At 38.1% G+C, this 17,350-nt stretch overlaps 1 protein-coding gene across 4 annotated transcripts in view; it reads right to left on the bottom strand.

Moving 5' to 3' along the window:
• LOC123586149 (cytochrome P450 7B1) overlaps positions 1-17,350 on the bottom strand; it is a 178,175-nt gene that overhangs the window by 135,955 nt on the left and 24,870 nt on the right. The window lies entirely within an intron of this gene.

Below are 17,350 nucleotides of genomic sequence, written 5' to 3'. Positions count from 1 at the left end.
AATAAGAATGAAAAGAAGCACTGAAATATGTTGAAATTTTGGCAAAACTTTCTCAGTTTTGATGGGTTTATTCATGAGAAAAAAGAACTCATGAATACTTTAGTGGAAAATACAATGTTAGAATTTTGTTCTCTGTTAAAATGTCAAGGTGGTCTTGGAGAGTTCAGTATACTCTATCAAAGGGTTATTTGTTTTGGATCCTATACGTCATCAGAATAATTTTCTATGCTTTTTGCTTACTTCATAATATCCTTGATTATTAAAAATGTTTCTCGTTTCCAAGAATGCTAAAGCTCATTGTAACTCTGTTTCCCTCTTCTATGTTTACTTTAAAATATTGTATTGCCACCTTGATTAATAAGTAGCCATGCTGACACAACTCCTTCTTCCCAGGCATCTATGATCCTCTTAATCAACTGGCCAATTTCCGCTAACAACTCTTGATTCTGCCTTCCCAAGATTAGACTCGAGATTAACCAAAAAGCTTTTTTTGAACTTATTTTTTTATACCTAAATTCTCTCTGAAGTTTTTCAGATGGCTCCTAGCCAGTCACAGAGATTTGTTCTTGCACTTTATAAAAAAAAAAAGGGATACTAGAAAGAATTAGGTTTGTTTAGTCACCACTCTATTTCTTATTTGGTTCAAGACTACTTGGTTGTAAGAGCTGTAGGAAAGAACAGTCAAATCAAAGGGGAAAACAGCTTTTCATGAGTTAATTTTACATGGTAAAATGTTCTTACTATAAATACATCTCAGGGATACCTTTTCTCAGTGTCATTACTACTATTTTTTCCCTCAGGAGAAACACAATCAAATTCTTGTAAAACAGTTATGTTTTACACTTTAATGGAAAATTTTACTCTCCTATCTCCTAAACTTATACTGGTTACTGTAATCATTAATACAGCCATTCAATACTGTCAGTAGCAAGTGGTTTCTGCTTTCTTCTCACGTGTGCCTGAAGGCTCTGCTATAAACTCCAGACTCAAAATTGTGTCTTCAACAAAGGGCAGACTCTGAACCGTGATGGAAAGTACAAGATACTCTTAATTACTGACATTCCCATTATTAGAATATAGGCTCAGGCTACCAAGTTCACGTAGCCAAGACAACTGGCATAATATACTATACCGGGTTGGATTTCCGGAACTCCTTTTAGTCCAGAAACAGACTATTCACTAACAGCCAACTGCCAACCCATTATCAAGGAGATAAGAATTTCATGGGAACAGATGAGGAAATCCAATTTTGGCTACTTGTTTTGGACTACTGTTAGTATTATTCGTAATGTCCTATTTGCTGATGAGTGCATGGTGTAGCCTTTCGTATTTCCTTGATCTATCTCAAGCCTTTAATAAACTACTTTTGAATAACTTTAAAGTAAGCATTCATTACATGCTTAAAAAGTAAAAAGTAGGTCTTTAGGCTTTCTGAATGTTTTTCTTCTTGACAAGTATTTAAGATATCAGGTGATGACAGAAGACAAAAAAAAAAATTATGTCCATAGCTTTTTTGATAAATTATAACGCCCCTTCCAACCCCCAGGATATATGAGCAAATATCGAGTAGATTATTTTATTGTTTTCTTGGCTTCATCTTCTAGCCACTCCCTGAATCATACAGTTCAGCGAAATTAAAAAAAAAATGGAGTAAGTGACATGGCCTTCAAATACTAACACACTTTTCATTTTATTAGCTTGGAGCAGTAAATTGTTTCTTTCCATAGAAATAAGTCAAACTTTCCTTATGAACACATTTGGTACATTAAAAAATGTTACTAATTTCCTAAGTTACTTATTTTACAATATTCTTTCTATCTCTAACACATTTTTTCTCATAAACCTAAACTCTGTTAGCATCTCCTGGAGAAATTTTGTCTTGTTAAGATTATGTATCACAGAATCAACACAAGCCGAGGTTTTTCAATGAATTCACTAACAGAAATAAAGTTACCAAAGGAGAGAGATTTAATATGTAATACTGACCTGTATTAACAAAAACCTTGGTAACGTTATTACAATCATTTTTGTTAGCTAGTTGTTCTATTAATGAAGGTTAAAAATATTGAGAGGCTTTATAGTTCTACATGTATTGCTGAAATTCTTTCTCTAAGACATTGATACTTTACTTGCTTGAAACAGAGGGCAGTGGTCAAGAGAAAGGCTTTGGAGTCACAAAAATGTGGGTTCAAAACCAAGTTTCCCAGTTACTACTTGCGGAACCCTTGGCCAATCTGAAACTCCTTAAGCCTCTGCTTCCTTATCCATACCAAAATACAAAACCTACCGTAAAGGTGTTGGCATGTTTGGCTTCTTCTGGGGCCTCTCTCCTTGGCCTGCAGATCGCTGGCTTCTCCTTACGCCTTCACTTGGATTTTACTCTGTGCATGCGCATCCCTGGTGTCGTGTCTTTGTGTGTCCAAATTCCTTTTCTTATGAGGACACCATTCAGACTGAATTAGGGCTCACTCATACGACCTCATCTAAATTTATTATCTCTTTAAAGGTTCTGTCTTCAAATATAATCACACTCTGAGGTACTTAGTGTTAAGGGTTTCAAGATATGAATTTGGGGAGAGAACGCAATTCAGCCCATAACACATACTAATGTATTTTTCATTTTATTAGTTTAGAGTAGTATATAGTTTCTTTCCATCTAATGAAACTGAACTTCCCCATAGGCACATAATAAAATCCAATAATAAGTAGCTATTGTTAAGTAAAGTATTATAAACATTATCTAATTATTCTTTGGTGGCATGTCATTATGGCACCTCAGGTCATCGTTCAAAATATTACTTACCACAGCTATAGTTATTTCTACATATAGGCATGGGAAATTTGGCCAAATGTTTACTCATACGAGGAATATCACCCTGGGAATTGCCTTTTGGAATAAATCCTTTATACTGGCTTAAAAAAATTGTAATTGGTCTCATTCTCCTAAAAGTAGAGGGGAAACACAATCAACCAAGTATTAGGATAGTGAAACACTGTCTATGTCTACAGATTGTATACATAAAATATTTAAGAAGTTTGAACCAATGGAGTTTGTCACAGCCATTCCATCCACACATATAAGTCAATTCAAGTAAAACTCAGATATTTAATTGAAAAACAGCATTTAGTATTTTCCTTTCACGTTACATAGGCCTACCAACTTAGTGATGGACTGAATTTGGCAGGACATAATATTCCATAGGCTCTACCCCATGCCATACAGTGACACCAAGACTACTAGATATATTCAGGAAGAAGCAGGGTAGGCTGCTAATTAGCTGTAGCTAATTTAATTAATTAATTAATTAATAATTATGTAATTAAGTAAAGTGCTGCTCAGGAGTGATTTTATTTAAGCAATGAAAGTTGTGGAGAACACATAAGACAGTTTCTTTTATTTTCTTAAGAGAGACTCAGACTAAACTCTTATCATGGCCTCTACATTTGACAATAAAGTTTGGTTGGCACATTGGTATTGAAACTTCTTTTATACATTTTCCACAGATCTATGAATTATTTTGACTTTACCCTGTTATTTCTGGTTTTCACTGAAATATAAAGCAAAATTTCATCCACAACCAAACGGTTCTTCCTGGGGGAATTGTCTTTGCTCTGCACTGAACACAGAGGAATTCTGAAAGCCCATAAACTATAGATGTATATCTTCTTTACCAAATAACCAGTTTTAACCACATTTTTAGTAGGGCTCTATAGTACAACGGCAATACGTTTAGGTGTAGTAATAAATATCATGACTAAAACGAAATGTATGCATGTGTTATAACTGGCTGATCATACAAATAATTATTAAATATAAACACATATGCTTTTGTAGATTTGTTGGAGAGATTCGTTAATTGCTTAATGAAAGATGTCTTTCAGATACTAATTCCTTCATTTAGTTCAACAGATTAAATTTTATATGAGAAGATATTAGCATGCATGCAATGAAGTGACAAGGACAACCAAAAAGCTTAAATGTTAATGGATAAAAGATAGCGTTCAGGTTATTTAAAAAAAGTGAAACAGTATAATTTTCATTTTGTGTGCTTCCAATTGCTCTCTGCAGACAAAAATGTCCTTTCTAATAGTCATGCAAATATTGCAATATCAAGATTGTTTCTACATTTTTCTGAGTTGTAAATAAATTATAAAACTTTAAACAGTGTATGAATAGTTCCAGATAGGGCAAGATTGTGCATTTTCTGATTTGCAGAGCTAGTTAGGACTTGACATTTGCAACCAAAGCAAATCACTTTTTGTGCTGTAGTTTTAAGTCATTAACTAATTTTATGGAGATTCTAGATTTTGAGTTTGCAGAAAGCTTCAATACAAAAATAGCTTCACCACCACAGAGTTAAAGTTGGAAATTTCTGGGGGGACGAGAAAATTACTACTAATACCAACAGACCTGTTCATTCCCCTCAGTCCTCTTAAACTGCAGTTCAATCTGGTATAATCTTTTTTCCTCCCCCAGTAGGGTGCAGAGAGCCCTCTAGCTTCCAAGCCTGTTTCCTACCGAGGTACATATTGGCCAGCATACAGCTGCTCAGAACAACTATTTGCATCTACAATGGGGTCATCCCACCACGTTCTTTTCAGATCAATATGATTGGTACAAACAATAGTTTGATTTTGATTGCTCTATAGTACGCTTGGGTAGAGCCTCTGAATGCAAGTGAATTGCTTAGAAACAATGGGCTGGTTCATCATCCAAAGCGTCCCTTTTCAAACAGCTGCCTCTGCCACACTCACCCTGACAACGTCCAGAAAAACAGATGGTTTCAGCATTCATGGCCAGTTTAGTGAAAGCCCCTGAGTCAACCATTCAACGCATGTTTTTTAATCTATTTCATATTAAGGGGTATTTCTCTCCACTAAAAATTTCAAAGATATTTAAATTCTCCTGCTGAATCTATGCTGAATTAAAAAGAAAGAAGTAGGTATGTAGGAGGTGAGAATAAAATCCTTTTCTTAAGTCAGTACAGCCAAGATCTTTTGTTAAAACTGCAGTGTAGACCCTCATGTATGTTATGTGCAGTAATTCTGCAACACAAAAAGGTAGATTAATAATGCAGCTAAGATCTCCCAGCGTTGATCTCCTAGCTGCTGTTGTCTATCTAAAGGCAGGTCTTTAGGATTACTTTAAAAGCAATGCATTTTCCCTTGGTTTTCTTTTAACACACACACACACACACACACACACACACACACACACACACACAAATTAGTTCTGAGAACTGTATGGGGAATAATACAAGAAACACTGTTATTCTTGTGTGTCATCATCACTCATTTATAAAATATATTAAAAATATACTTTGTATTCAGTTGGTTGCAATGGCTATGAGGACTCAAGTAGTAATCCTAAGTGCATTCAATTTTTGATCCTCTAAAAGAAACAATAACTGTGTTTTATATGTAAGCTCTCATCCCTAAACTACTTTACCTCTTCATTTTTATAGTAAGCAATTTTTACCCATTAGCCAGGAGAAATATTTTAATTTCAAAAATAAATTATTAGAAACAGAATAATAATTTAAAATCAAGTTTTTTCATTACCTAAGATACAAAATTTTGGAAAAGGTACCAAACCCAATACTTTATGTTTTTTTTTAAAATACCATTTGTTTATGTCATAACTCTCTAAGGACACGAAAGAGATTAAAAGGACATTTTGACCTACTGTTGTCACCAACTGCCTTCTGTGGAAGATATTTAGCCTAATCAGCATTTACAAATCTACACTATATACACCCTCACTTTATGAAAGATTTTATTCCTACAATTTGAGTGCAAGATAAGTTTATATAAATAACTCTGTTTTGTCATTGACTTTCTTATAAGTTAATGGCAAATATTCAATTATTCAACTAATTTTACTGTTCTGTAAAATGGGGCTAATAATTTTATCTTTATCATTGAGTTACTGGCTGGATTAAATTAGTTAGTTCTTATAAAAGCACTTAAGACAGTACCTGGCTTATGACTGCTATTATTATTATTACCATCATCATCATTGTAATGACTAGAAAAATATAAAGAAAATATAGAGTAGAGAGAAGTATCAAATTACCCAATGGGCAAAGCTGAACACTCGAAAGGGAAAACTTAAGGTCATGACCTGGTCTGTGTCCCTCTGTGCTTTGGTCTGGAAGTAGCAGTGCCTCCACAACTTATGGAGCCTATGAGATGGTTCTCAGACCTTCCAAGCACAGTCACTGTGAGGCAGTTCTCACTTCAACCTGCCCCACTCCTCAGTGTTGCCTGGTAAACACCTGCACCCCCTGAACTCACAACGCATCCACCCATTCAGCATCTGCTGAGGGGCTATGGCTCCAGGTAAGCAATGAGGCAGGAGGTGGAATTTCAACTTCAGTGTGCATATATCATCACAGATCTCCCACCTTTAAATACAAACAAACAGTAGCCCCTCCTTTACTCCAGAGTTACCCTTCTGTTATTGCCAGTATGCCTCCTTCCCTTTCCTTCTGGGAGTCATCCATACTCGTCAGCTCTCCTTCCTCGCCTCCAGTCCCACCCTGGACTTCTGCATCAAATGCTCCACTAAAACTGTCATTATCCATTTGATTACCAAAAATCCCCTAACTGCCAAATCCAACGGACACTTCTTAGTCTCTGTGGCTGCAGAATCTGAATCTGGGACCATCATTCATTCAACTCATTCATTTACCTGCCCCCTGTGCTGGGCCTTGGGGATACAAAGAAGCATTTACTGAGATCCTCTGCTTCATGGCACCTCCCACATTCTCTCCTAGCTTTCCCCATCTTCTTCATCACTCTCCCAGATTTACCTTCCTCTACTACCCAGTACAATGTTAGTGCTCCTCAGGGTTCTACTGTCTATGTTCTCAGTTTACCAATCTTCATTATCTATCTATTTCTTCAGCAAATCCCTTACTGCATACCTCCCATATCCAAATTTTATCTATGCCTATAACTTCAATTAAATATGACCCCCAAACTGGCATCCTATATTAATCTAACAAATCCTGGTAAGGACTTAACTCTGTGCCAGACACAGTGCGAGGTTCATTCATTTGCTGATGAATAAACTAGTCCCCATCTTCAGAGAACTTTCTGTAGCTGTCTAGGAAAAAGAGAACTATGTAGGTAATTACAATATTGAAGGATGCACAGAGATAGATGCACAGAGAAGGTTAACCTAACTTGCACTGAGGGTTTAGACTTTACATCTTTAACAGCAGGAGAGAGACATCGAATTTGTGTTTTAGAAAGATCACTCTTGCTAAAATGTGGAAAATGGATTCGAAGCGGTTAGGGAGATGAGTTAGGAGATGCTAATCTAGGAAAACGATGATGAAAAACTGGATTAAAGGAGAAGCAGTGGAGACAGAAAGAAATAGATGGATTTTAGAGCAATTTATTAAATAGATTTATAATACTTGTTAACTGAACCCTGAATCTGGATATGTAAGAAACTCTTGGAAACAAGGTAGAAAACACGGGGTCAGGTCTGTTCACGTGGCTATGTTTTGATGACCCCAAGAATATGACCCTGTTATAGATTGTATGATGGCAATTTGTAAGCCTCTCTTGCACCAGGAGAGTGTTTTTCACTATTTTTCTACCTCCATACTATCCATATATTCAATCAATTTCCATCATACCAATTCTCATTAAAAGCAGTGTGGGTAAAAGTGGGAGGAGAAGAGGAGGGAAGTTCAAAATCTCTAAGGGGATGGAGAGGTAGAGAGCTGAAAATCCTCTACTGCGTAGAAAGTTTCTTGACAGCAGAAAAGCCATCTATCTTTCCAAATTTTGTTTACCTAAGACCTAGCACAATATCTGGGACAAGACTAAGTGTCCAATGTTTCTTGAATGAATGAGTGGATGAATAAACAAATGCAAAAATGTTCCTAGGTTTTTAGCAATGCGGTTAGTCTATAAGGATTGTCCAAAAAATGAGAAAAGAGCCAGCCCTCCCTTCAGTCTGACTTTCTGCAATTTTTTCCCTTTTGTGGCTCTTTTATTTGGGGCTGGGGGTGGGTAGATAAGACAGAAGATATGGATATGAAAATGAGAGCAAAGTTTCAGGCCCAGAGAATTCTGGAGTTTCAGGGCTGAAAGGATTCTCCACCTTTATCTCACTTTATCTCATTTTACAGGTGAAGGAATTGAGATCTAAAAAGTTGAAGTGACTTTCCCAGTCAGGCATGGCAGCACAAAGTATTCTAGATCTACTGACCCGAGTCCGATAGTCTTTTTCTCTCCCAAAGTTTATAATTGAAAACTTCACAAGGTTTAAAACATGTAGATGTTGCAAATGATCTAAGGGCATGTCTCAAGTCAAAGAAATGAATTTAATCACTTTTGCTTCCTAGGGAAAAATTAAGTAGGGGGAAAAAAGATTTTGGTTCCATCTGTTGGTTTAGTTTTATTTCTGTTTCCCAACTCATTCCAAATACACTAATAGTCTTCAGCAACCTTTAGTACACTAGATGTTATGCTTCGTTTCTCTGCAGACAAATCATTCTCTAGATATTCAGTGAGTACAAGGACGGAGCAAGGCTTGTCTGGCACGTTATCAAGTGGAAATGTAGAGAGTCCTGGGACAGTTGTTCAATTTCATACAGAGTTGGACTTGTTTCTCCCTCTACCCTGGCTTTTACACCCACTTCCCAGAGCCAACCCTAATTCCTAACTTTTGCTCTCCTCAATTGCTCTAGGACGAAACTGATTTCTATCGTAGGGCCACTCTCCAGGCACCATGGCTGCCATTTAAACATCTCTGATGCTATCTGTGAGTCCATACTCTTCTTGCTCTGCCCTTGATGACATGCCAGGATACCATCCTTATGCCAACACTGGATCTTCCTGCTGTTTAGCATCAACTTCCCCTTAACTTCTTGCTGCAGGATCCCAACCCCCCATCCCCCAGTTCTGTCCCTATTGAGTCTCTCTGTATTCTAGGTCCCCTTGTGGTTTCCTGTGACCATACTCTTAATTCATTTCTTAAAATATGAAAGGTTTTAAATTTTAAAATTGATGTGTTCCCACTGGAGAAAATTTATAAAATAAAGATGAAGAAAAGAAGAAAACAAATGTGATCCATCATCTTATCTCAGAGATAACAGAGATAACCACGGCTGGCATTTGGGCATATCTTCTTCATAAACCCACACAACTCATATGCACATATATAGAGCTTTACTTGAAAAAATGGCATCATACAACATCATAAACTACTTTTTTTACTTAATAACATGGAATAAACATTTTCTCATGTCGCTTAATATTCCTATTACAACATATTTTTAATAAATGAATATAATTCCTTTTAGGGATACACAATAATCTTTGTTAACAACACTTTGTTATTGGTTATTATTTAGGTCAGTTATTTATTTATTTATTTATTTATTTATTTATTTATAATGTTTATTTATTTTTGAGAGACAGAGAGAGACAGAGAATGAGCAGAGGAGGAACAGAGAGAGAGGGAGACACAGAATCCGAAGCAGGCTCCAGGCTCTGAGCTGTCAGCACAGAGCCTGACGCGGGGCTTGAACCCACAAACAGTGAGATCATGACCTGAGCTGAAGTCAGTTGCTCAACTGACTGAGCCAGCCAGGCGCCCCTATTTAGGTCATTTATTTTTCACTATTATAGTAAATGCTATAACATATAGTATCCATACATATGCATGCAATAATCATATATATTAATAGATATTCAAGCACCTCTATAATTACTTGCTGAAGATAAATTACCACAATAAGAATTGCTTAGTCAAATGGCATGCAGGTTTTTAAGGCTTTCAATGCATATGGAAAAGTCATCCTTCAGGGAAACTAAGACAGTACACACTACCACTGACAATGTTCATTGCTGTGTGTCTTCCCTAGCCTGTGAACCTGGAGTGTTTCTTAACCTCTCTGATCTCTTACCTCTCTGACATAATGTGGAAGAAGACACCACCACACAGACACACAGTAAATTCACAATAAAAGTTCATTTCTTCCTTCCACATGTCATATACCAGCCGATATGTAAATTATCATCACCACTCTGTTTTGTTATTTATCTTTTCATGTGTATGTTTGTTCTAAAAACACCAATACCATGATCTGCTTTCCAGGGATGCATTGTGATGAAAAGCCAGGCTACCTATAGAATTAGAAAAAGCAATATCACTCATTGCCAGCAGATGCCACTACCTGATCCATGATGTATACCAGAAAAAAATCTCTAGTGTGAGGTTCCAGATCCTGTAAGCAAATCAGAGTTCTAGCTAAATCATGATTGGTACACAGCTGAGACTATGTAAAAATTATGTAAAGGAAGTTTACTTACAAGCAGGGCTATGTACTTTGAAATATATTTTCATAACTAAACGTCATGTCCAACTTTCTGTTAAAATAGGGTGTTGGGCATGTGTGTGTGTACGTGTGTGTGTGTGTGTGTGTGTATGTGTGTGTGTCTTCATATGTATATGTACATGTATATGCATATGTATATATCAAGATAAATTCTAAAGTTCCCTCAAGAGGTTTATATTAATTATGAGCTGTTCTCCAATGTATCTCTGCCACCCACAGAGTTCTAATGACTTTAAAATATGCTAGTAATGAGGAAAGACATATGGGATATTATGTAGAGCTGAGGTAGGTGGTAAGGGATACAGAATGGGACTCAAGGATAGAATAATTTTTTTCCAATGTTCTCTGTGTGAAATTATACACTACAGTATTTGAAGAAAAACTGCAAAACCTTATGTCTTTTTCTATATATGTAAGTCCATATTTATATATAATATATATATATATCTGAAACTTTGACCCCATATACAAACATTATATAGTTATATACCATATATATACATATATATAATTTTATTACAATTTGTCTTGTAATGTATGAAGAAAGTAAAATCTGAGAAATTTCTGTACTTTAATGGTACCTATCTATATCTTCTTATTAAATATCTTCATTTAGGTTTTGTAGTCATGAATTATGATAGCTTTAATAAATTCACTATGCATATACTACTACTCCTGTTATATGTTAAAAGGGTGAGAAGGAATTTGGGAGAACCCCTCCTTGCCATGCACACACAGGATTAATAATCTGGAAAAGTTAACAGAGTGTATAAAAAGTAAAGGTCAATGAACTACTAAGATTGTCCAGTGCTTGAAATGTTATTTTTCACTGAAGAATTAAAGAGAAGACTTTTTCTTAGAATGTACAAGAATTCAATGATTCATTGAAATGTTATTTCCCACTGGAGATTTAAAGAGAAGACATTTTTTTAGAATGTACCAGAATTCAGTGGTTCTCTTTAAAGGGTTAACACTTTTAAAAATGAACATGACGGACTCAGATTTTCGAAAGACTGGCAGGAATTTCTTGTGAAAATTTTATAATAATTTTTCAAAACAAAAACAATACTATACATCCAGCCAAATACTATCCAGCTGTTCTTGATTTTAACTTACTTATAGCCTACAAAATATTTGTTTTGCTTTGTTAAAATATGAAGTATCATGCAAACATTTAGCAACTGTATCAGCTCCCATTGCTTTGCAAACATCCCTGGTTCCTCTCCATATATTAGCTACACACAAAATTTCTCTGAAACCCAAACATGAAACCCAAACCCTGTCACCCCAAAGATTAACATTCACTTTAAGGAAAAGCAACCCATTCCTTGCAGAGAATGAGTCAGACTTTTCAGACTGACTTTTGCTCGTTCATCCTAAAGGAATAAGTATGTGGCAGGAAAACTGAGGGGCCTTGTAACAAAAAACAGATGACATTCCTCCCCTCATGAAGCTTACATTCTGGTCTCTGCACACAGACAAGAATAAGGCTACAAACACACGAGTGGGAAAGTTTTAGATCTTGATAAATATTATAAAGAAAATGAAATGGATTCATTTGACAGAATGAGAGAATAGCTTTTAGAGTTGGTGGCTAAGTAAAAGCCTTTCTGGGAAGATGACATTTGAGCTGTGCTTTAGATGAAAGTCTCAAGCCCGTCATGGGAACGTGGGGGCTGAGCTAGAGTCAAAAGAGCAGGAGTGCAGAGGGGAAACAGTCTGACACATCAAGGAACAAAGAGGTCAGTGTGACTGGTGCCCTGTGCAGGGAGGGAAGGGGAGGGCAGAAGATGGGAGGGGCTTCTGTCAGGGCCCTGCCACCTCAGCCGGGATGTGCCCTCTCCACCGAGTCTGGGAGGAGCAGGAGGCCATGGAGAGTCTGAGGCATAGGGGTGGCACACAGGATCTGAAGAAGTTTTTAAAAGCCTGTCCAAAAAGTGCAGGGTCTTTTTTTTCAGTACTGGAATATTTGTGCAAACTTGATGTAATACGTTGGTCAGTCTAATTTTTGAGATGTGCAAGGTCTCCGTATCTGAGAAGGTTTTAGCGCTGGAGCTGTGACTGCCCTGACAGTAACTGGAAGTGGTCAAAAAGACAATCCAATCTGTTGAATTTAAAATGATGTTTAAACACTCAACGGAACTTCTCTTACAGCAAAGGTCTAGGCAGGCGGGGACCTGAGGCTAGTAGTTGGTCTAGCACAAGTGAGAGAGGAAAGCAGGCAGAGGATATGGACAGACAAAGTTGGCAAGCAGCGGTGAGCCCTAGACTCCAAAGGCCAGCTGTGTGGCAAGGCCAAAGCATGGCAGGAAGAAGGCATGGCAAGAGTGTGCATCTGTTAGGGTTGGCGGGGATGGAGGTGAGGCTGTAAATGCCTCATATACCAGACAGCTGTCTAACCTTTGCTGGGGTAATGAAAAGGAGTGATGTAATCCGATTCAAGAAGGAATGAGCTCTCTGAGGGAAAGTGTGAAGAAAGGAGGGCAGGGTTCTGAGGACAAATCTGGGCAAGACCTATATTTGTGTAGAGAACAACAGTAAAAGATTGGGACAGCAGCATCAGGGATGAGGTTTTAAGATCAGGAAGTGGGAAAACCCACTGTTTAATGATTACAAGTTCCACTGGCAACTTTAGGGAATTGCGGTGAGGCCAGAGGGGAAATGTCTCCCCAGATCGCATGACGAGTTCATGGCAGAGCTGAGATTTCGGTTCAGGGTCACTTTTCTGCATGTGTTTGCACGTGTGTATGCCAGAAGTGTGCGCGTGCATCTGTGTGTTTTAACAGGGAAGATAATTTTTTGCTGCAGTAGGGAGAAGACAGCCAGTTCTTAAAGATCCTGTGTAAGTGCTTCACATGATTAGGGAAAGAACATTTCACTTCTTCCATTTTTTTTGTAACATCATTTCATTTGCCTCTCTGTTCCCTTTATCCTCTCCCATAGCCTATTCTACTTTTATTGTCTGGTTTCTTTTCCTCTTAACAGGGGGCTGGCAAATTTTTTTTCTGTAAAGAGCTGGATAATAAATACTTCAAGCATTGTGGGCCAAGAGTCAAAATCAATTATATTACATAGGTATTTATATAACAAGAGGGGGACAAAAATCTCCTCCTATTTCTCATTGATGAAATTTAAAATATAATAATTATAATTGAATATGATTTTTATAATATAGGCGTATTAATAAAAGGAATGGAGGGGCGCCTGGGTGGCTCAGTCGGTTAAGCGTCCGACTTCAGCTCAGGTCACAATCTCGCGGTCCGCGAGTTCGAGCCCCACATCGGGCTCTGGGCTGATGGCTCAGAGCCTGGAGCTTGCTTCCCATTCTGTGTCTCCCTCTCTCTGCCCCTCTCCCGTTCATGCTGTGTCTCTCTCTGTCTCAAAAATAAATAAACGTTAAAAAAAAAAGTTAGAGGAATGGAATTCTTTTCACTCAATTCAAGTTCAAAGTTAGTGTTCTCAATCATCAAATCAGTTGGAAAACAATTGTAGAAACAACTTGTAGCTTGCAAACGGTACAAAAAGAGGCACAGGGGCTGAGCTGGACTTGGGTCATAGTTTGCTGGCCTCCGGTTTGAACAGTCATGCCATTCACCTTCCTTGCATGCTTTATACTCGGTGGGTCTGCAGCAGACAACAAGGAATGGAGACTCTGGTTTCCATAGTAATGCCCATGGCGACTTCCTGTCCCACTCTTCACTCCTTTTCCTCCTTTCCCTCCCTTGTCCTTAATGGAAAGCACTCTTTACTAGTATCTAATATGGGCCAAATGGGAAATTTGGGTTTTATGTCCAATGGAATGATTTTAGCGCTTCAGAAAAGCCCTGTCCTTCAAAAGTGAAATTGGCTGATGTGTAAAATTTCTTTAATTTGGGGGGGGGGGGGGGAGGAGTACATCTTTTAATTTCACAATTAGATACAAATCTCAATATGCAAATATACACTGATTTGAGATCCTTCACACTAAGGTCCAGCCAGTTTTTAGTACAGGGTTTGTGTTGGAAGAATTTACAGGTGCTGGGATAGGATGAAGAACTATTCCCAGAGTGGAGAAAAAGGAATGTGGAAAGGGGACCTGTCAGTTTTGCATTTCGCTGTGTCTGGAAAATCTGCTCTGTGCTAAATACCAAGGAAGGAGAGATGTTGCAGCCACTCAACATTCCAGCTAGCCTGCCCTCCAGCTTCTTGGAATCTGTTTTGGTTCAGCCCCAGTCTCATAAAATTTAGCTTGGAAGGAAGCTTAGAGATCATGAAATACACACTTTGATTTCATAATGGCAAAACTGAGATTCAAGGAGGTTGATGCTAATTTTTCTTTGTAACTTTGGATGTGCTGTTTCAATTTACATTTCTCAGTGCTAGAGAAAAATGTGACCTTATAGAACTTCTGGAGGAAAAAAAGGTGCAGTTTCTAGGAACTTTCAACTTCAGTTAATGCTTACCCAGGCAGTTTCAAGATTTATGGGCTAAGAAACACATCTCTGAGTCAGAGATGCAGTGGGGATTTCCAGCACTTACAATGGAGACAGGCCAGGTCTCCAGTTGACTCATTTGCAGAATACTGACAAGCCTGAGTCCCCAAAGTGAGTTCATTTTGTAGAGTCCCACGGTAAGAGTTCAAGCGCTGGCTAAACGAGAGCCAAGGCCTTCCCCATCAGTAAACCTACAGAGTGAAATAAATGTGGGTTTAGGATCAGCTGGAGGCGTGTTTGAATTTCAGCTCAATGTTCTGTGGGGGTGGCCTTATGCAATTCCAATTCCACAATTCTGTTCAGCTCCTATACTGTTTCCTCCCAAGCCAGGCAGGGGAACGATACCTGCTTCACAACAGTGTGGCTACGACTGAGTGAGATCAAGAGTTTAAGGAGTCTAGCACAGAGACTGGCCCATAATAGATACTAATAAGACAGGATTATTAAATGCACAACATTGTTTGTTTGTTTGTTTGTTTGTTTTAAATGTTTATTTATTTTTGACAGAGAGCATGAGCAGCAAAAGGGTGGAGAGAGAAGGGGACAGAGGATCCGAAACAGGCTCCATGCTGACAGCAGAGAGCCCAATGCTGGGCTCAAACTCATGAACCATGAGATCATGACCTGAGCTGAAGTCAGACGCTAACTGACTGAGCCACCCAGGCGTCCCTAATGTGCAACATTCTTACTCTTTTATAAGCAGACTGATATTTGTGAGCTCAACTCTCTATCGGTTAGGAAAAGGAGACGGAAAAAGAGAGGGAAAGTTCAGAAGTACTTAAGACTAGATGTCAGTACTTTCTTAGCATAAACATAGCCTTTCCAAGGTCAAGAAGTCTCCCAGGCCTATGGGAGTTATAGAGATCAACAATGGACAGTGTCCTTTTTTGCGCTAGTTCAACATCCTCTTAGCCGTCTGTCTACACCAGCCACTACTGAGCTGACCAACTTCAGCATAGGCATTATCAGCTTTACTCTAGTGCAACTTAACAGTACATCCCTGATCTGCAATGCCCATTTCTTGATTTCTAGCCCTGGGTTTCCTTGATTCTACAGGCAAAGGACACCCCAAAACTTTCCTGAATACTCACACATGGGCCACCTGGCAGTATAGAGGAGTTAACACTCGTAGAACTGCCCTAGTCCAATATGGTATAGGAATCTATGCATAAATAGTTCCTACCCCTGTGATCCTCCCATATGGATATTCTCAAATACATTTCATGAAGCTTCAGGAGGTCATACTAGATTGAGCACAAGTGGTGGTCACCTCCATAATACATCCTTGGCTTTCCCACCTTCCCCACCCTTTGCTCCTGTTCCCTGGGTCACATTCTCAAAGAAATTACCTGCACACAAGTCTCTGTCTCATGCTCTGCTCTCATGGAAATGCAGGCTAAGACATTACTTATTTTGATACTTAGCTAGAATAACAGGTTTGTGGAGTGGAAAGGACAGTAAAGAGAGTCTACTTCAAGGATGAGAAATAAATGGCTAGGTGCTGCTTCTTTCCTCTTGCTCCTATGACAAACGTCATAACTAATGGTGACATTCTTTTCCAATGAGCCCAGACAGTCCCAGAATCCTTTTCTGCACCGCTTTAGACAACTCTGTCAACTAATTGGAGCTGATGCTTGAAATGAAATTCATTTGCTATCTTGGGTCCAAGAGATCAAGCTGGTTCAAATTTCAGTTATGTCACTTATTAGGTATGTAATCCTAAAACAACGTTCATTTATGAAACTTGCTTTTCTCATCTATAAAATGGGCATAATTTCTGTTTCATATTGTTATGAAACATATTTAATATTATTTAAATATTTTAATTATTTAATATTTAATAATATAATATGCTAAAGCACCTAAGAAGATATTTGACACATAGGAAATAATAAATCTAATTCTGTTCTCCTTTCTTTTTAGTTTTAATGCAATGAACAGATCAAGAGCAGATCCAGTTATTTATTGTGTAAAATTGGCAGGTAAAGCCCTGTCTTCATATTTTACATCTGTATAAAGTACACAATTCATACCTGATCCCTCATTGTGGTGAGGGAGCAAATGAAATGGACCTTAGTTTTCAGCCATAGTAATAAGATTATTAGTAATATCAAATTAGTAATAACATAATTACTTATATTACTTCAAATGAAAAATTCTAGGGGTGCCTGAGTGGCTCAATCATTAAGCATCTGACTTCGGCTCAGGTCATGATCTCACGGTTCAGGAGTTCAAGTCCCATGTGAGGTGAGCTCGAGCCCCGCTTCGGGTGAGCCCAGCTTCTCTCTCTCTCTCTCTCTCTCTCTCTCACTCTGGCTCTCGCTCTCGCTCTTTCTCTCTCTGGCCCTCTCTCACTTGCGCCCTCTGTCTCTCTCTCTCAAAAAAAAAAAAAAAAGTTCAAATGAAAAATTCTAAGGCCTTGTAAGTGTATTAAGCATGTCTCTTTATTCCATATTTTTTGACACTTACACATCTTGGAGCCTTGCAGACAGTGAAGGGACTGCTCCTCCCAGG

This window comes from Leopardus geoffroyi, chromosome C3 (assembly GCF_018350155.1).
Source record: "Leopardus geoffroyi isolate Oge1 chromosome C3, O.geoffroyi_Oge1_pat1.0, whole genome shotgun sequence".
Taxonomy (NCBI): Eukaryota; Metazoa; Chordata; class Mammalia; order Carnivora; family Felidae; genus Leopardus; species Leopardus geoffroyi.
The sequence above is the reverse complement of the archived record's forward strand: the minus strand, read 5'-3'. Positions and strand labels throughout refer to the sequence as shown.